The sequence below is a fragment of the Perissodus microlepis genome, chromosome 3 (genome assembly GCF_051167445.1).
Source record: "Perissodus microlepis isolate ML-2025 ecotype Zambia chromosome 3, ASM5116744v1, whole genome shotgun sequence".
NCBI classification, from domain to species: domain Eukaryota; kingdom Metazoa; phylum Chordata; class Actinopteri; order Cichliformes; family Cichlidae; genus Perissodus; species Perissodus microlepis.
The window spans coordinates 33,488,980-33,493,751 of record NC_140463.1 but is presented as its reverse complement, the minus strand read 5'-3'; positions in this window follow the sequence as shown (position 1 = coordinate 33,493,751).

Below are 4,772 nucleotides of genomic sequence, written 5' to 3'. Positions count from 1 at the left end.
ACTCCGGGAAACTAGTGGACCAAAGCGGAGCTACTTCCTGTTACACCCTTCACAGTAAAAGCTACAAAGCACCCTTCTTCCTTGCTAACTTGATTTTAATTTTATTTAATTTATTATAATAAAAAGACATAAAAGAGCTGCAACTATCTGCATATATAATGTTGAGTGATTGTATCCCACTTCATTAATTAACGTTCAGCTTCTTATAGCGTCTTTTTTTTAAAAACCTTTTTATCAGCTTTATTTTTATAGTTAATTCGGCTTCTTATATTTTGTAGTTTTTACCTTAGAGAGGTGTATATTGTATTTTATTTTATTGAGGTGTTAAATCTTGTAAAACCTATTTTCTTATTGGTAATTTTAGAGTATTTGTCATAATTGATGAATTACAAGAAAATGACACGAGATTTCCTAACATTTCGATTAAAAAAAGTATTCTTATATTTTTTTTTAATATATCTATAAATTGGCATAGTGATTTCTTTCAGTGTCTTTTTTTAGCACTAATTTCCCTCCCTTGTTTTTGATTTAAATATCTATTTGCATGCATGCCTTTGCATTTTTTACACACTCTGACGTCAGTTTTTAAACATGCCCATAAAAGCAGTATTTGACCCCTGAAACAGTGTATCAAGATCAAAACTTTAAAAATTAGAACACATAAATAAATTTTAGTAATGATATATACACTATATACATGTATAATGTTTTGTGGATTGTGAATCTGTTGCCAAATAACATATTTTGAAAATTGGAAATACGTTTTCTTCTATTTTCCTTCTTCTTAATCCTCTCTTTCTTATCATTCTCATAATTCTTCTAGTTTTGACAGTTTATTAATTTACCTTTAAATAAAGACTCATAAAATAACAAGAATTATTTGCTTTAAGAGATCACAATCATGAACATATTGTAGTGATAAAGGCTATGTACTTCTGTTAAAAAGCACAGCATCACTGTAATTCAGATTAGTACCAGATAAAAGTCACCTCTGTCCAGATCATAACAGACATATTGATATCTGACACAGTGGCTTAAGTTTGTATGAAGCTTTAATGAAGTGGGTCTAATCTGTGGGTGAAGGAATTAAAACTGAGTGGAATGAACGTGATTTACGTTTAATGTGACTTCCTGTCTTGACCACCTAACCCACGTCCAGCTTGACAAGCCACCACCTGACCACAGTTGATCATATGACTTGGAAGTGATTAGAGTTGAGACTCCCTCTCCCCTTAAAGCAGCCTGGCATCCATCCAGAAAAGAAAGAAAAAGGAAGAAGTGCACTTCCTGGATGAGTTTGGCTTAAAAGTAACTCTCACATTACTTATTATTGTGCAAATGAATGAAATCTTAACTTTTTTTTAGAGGAAATCTCAGGAAAATAACAACAAGAATGTATATGTGTGTTGGTCTGGATCCTTAAGCGACACTCTTATTAAATATTGATTTATTAGCAGGATGGACGAGCAACTTTTTGCGGGACAAATTATTTTCCTGATAATGACACGCAACTAAAAAAAAGGTTTGAGTGTTTACAGATGCACAAAGTAAGTTCATCCTTGAAGGGATCAAAGGAAAAACTATTTTTTTAAAACTTCATTGGAGCTGTGTTACAAAAGACAGTAATGTAATAACAGGAACAAAGGGACTTTTGGGTGTTCTCCTTTAATTGTGGAACAAGGCTTAAGTGGCAGCAGTCTAGTGTGTGTGTTTGTGTGTGTGTGTGCTTTTGGAAAAGAAAAACTTAAACTACAGTGGAGGCATTTTTCCACTCTGGCAGCTTTTGACAGGATGACATCTAACATCCCGGTAAAGAGACAAAACATGACAACAATGTTACGCATTGGATGCAAAGTAGTCCCCTCCTAGACATTTTCAAAGATACAGCCTGTGGTGCCGCATAAATACTTTCCGTCTGTTTTCACTCCACTGCTTCCTTCTTGTTTTCTATGTTTAACTTTCATTCTTGAGCAGAATGAAGGTTTCATGCAGATGAAGGATGGACGGACACTTTAAGTCGCTGAAAAAATACAAGTCAATAGTTTAAAGAATTTGGGGACATGAGTTCATTCATTATGTTGTATGGATCAGATGTATCTGCTAAATATGAAGCTGAACCGTAAAGAACTTCTTGTTATGTTTACACCTTTTTATTTCTTTAAAAAGTTTGATGCAGGCCGATTAATATCATTGCTGTGCTTCTTCTGTGTTGTTATTTTGTCACAGGGTTCTGGGAGACACTTTGGACACTTTGATAGATAACCTTGTTCATCTGCTTGTTAATGCAAATGTCTAATCAGCCAAACACGTAGCGATAAGTCGGTGCTTTTAGGCATCTACACATGGTCAAGATGACGTGCTGAAGTTCAAACCGAGCATCAGAATGGGTGATTTAAGTTGCTTTATTAGTGCTAGTGTTCCAAAAACTGGTGATCTTCTGGCATTTTCCCACCCAAGCATCTCTGTTTATAGAGAATGGTCTGAGAAAGAGGAAATATCCAGTGAGGGGCGGTTCTCTGGGAGAAAATACCTTGTTGATGTCAGAGGTCAGAGCAGAACGGCCAGACTGCTTTGAGCTGATAGGAATGAGACAGTCGAATAACCACTCCTATGCAGAAGAGCATCTGTGAATGCACAACATGTTGAACTCTGAACCTGACTGGTTACAAAAAGCAGAAGACCACACGCTGCTCCTGTTAGCTAGGGAGAGAAAACTTGAAGCTACAGTTTGCACAGATTCAGCAAAATTGGACAACAGAAGTTTAGAAAAATGTTGCCTGGTCTGTTGAGTCTCAATTTCTGCTGCAACATCCAGGTAGAGTAAAGATTTGGCAACATGAAAGCATGGATCCATTCTGACTTGTATTAATGGTTCAGGCTGCTCGTGGTGTAAGGGTGTAGCCATGTTGTGATGGCTGCTGCCAGCAGGATAGCACGCTAAGTCACAAAAGTCAAACTGGTTTCTTAAACAGGACAATGAGTTCTCTGTACTTAAGTAACCTCCACAGTCACCAGATCCAACAGAGCATGTTTGTGCTGGGCTCACTGTTTGCAGACGGGAAGACTGGCATTAAAGATGATGCTATCATGTCAACGTGGACCAAAATCCCTGAACGTTTCCAGCATCTTGTTGAATCTATGCCCCAAAGAATGAAGGTAGTCCTGAAGGAAAAAGGTTCCAACCCACTACTACCAAGGTACACCTAAGACATGTATTTCTCTCAACTTTCAAATACTTTACGTAACATTTAAATGCCTATATTCTTACAGCATGATTTTGTTTTAACCTAAAAAAAATACTTATATTTCATTGCGTTTTGTTTCAACTCTATAGCAGCTAAGAAATTAGCTCATGCCACGCTTTTAAAACTGTTCCACCACCTTTAGTATCTGCGTAAAAAGCTACTAAATGTGGTCTGATGTTTTTCTCCCTTGCTGTTTCCAAGGTCAAGGATTCAGCTTTGGGCTTTCTAAAGGCAAATATTCATGGTTTCAGAAACCCCGGTTTGTGGTCTTGACCTTTTCTCCTGCCAAAACAACAACACTTATTAAAGCTTAGTCACTTCTGCAGTTTCAGAAAGCTTTGATCCCATGTCAAACACTGTTGAATATCCTCATTGTCGGGCGTGACGTGTCAGTCTGCAGAAACGTACATGGACTTTGACATGAACTGAGTCACGGCTAGACCAGCGTTTGCCTCCTAAATTTTGTCACTGATCCAATCGATATAAAGCAAGAAAACTGAAGAAAAATAAGAACAATTAGTAAAAGAAGATCGCTGTCCACCCCATATAATGTCTGACTTTCTCTTCTGTGATCAGATCAACTCTCCCCTAAATGCTGCTGTACACAGCAGACACTGTAATCTCTTTAACCTGTCACGAGCAAACAGCTCCTCGAACATTTCCCATTTCCAGCTGTTCACCTGGAATGGAAACAGAGGTGCAGACTCGGAGAGGAGCGCCTTCCTCACACGTCTCTGCTCCCAGCGTGCTTCAGAGGAACTAGGTCAGGGCTTGTTGGTAGTTGTAACTGAAGTTTGGCGCTTGTGCAACGGGATGATGAGAGGAGAGAATACGAGATAATGACAGATGAGACGAGCGGTCGCACTCCATTGATGGGATTCATCGTAACTCTCCTCGCAGATACAATATTTGCCCGCAACTGGCACAAGATTGATGTGATCTCCCTGTGCAAACACCCCGTATTTGGCGAAAAGCTTTTAGTTAGGCAAATACAAAGCATCTTACAACCATAGGATTCAGGGTTTTTTTTTCTCTCTTTCCTTTTTAAGCAGAGTTTGCTTAAATTTCAGGTGCCCGTGGGGTTAAAGTGTTTAGTTGTGGCTGGTTTATCTGGTGTGCCACAGTGTACTTGTAGGGAGGGGGAGAGAGGAAGATATGGGTGAATCACAGGCTTTCCCATCACAGGAAATACAGGTCACACTTGAAAAAATACAAGGATGACAAAAAGGAGGGCTCAATGCTGCTGACAGTGAAGTGGCTATTTATAGGGCTGGGTAAATAAAAGGTAATGACAAACTGTACCTACTGTAGGACACACATGCACGCACACACCGGTGCACCATGTGACCTGCAGAGACCTCCCATTGAACAAACAAAGTGGTGTAATTATAGGCCTGTGTGGCTCTGCAGGTGGAATGTGCTAGCGATAGTCAAGCCCTTGTTGTCCTAATGGCTGGAAGCAGCCCCAACAGCCAACAGACATGAGCTCACCGTCATTACAATAGGAGGCGTGGCCAAGCCTGTGAC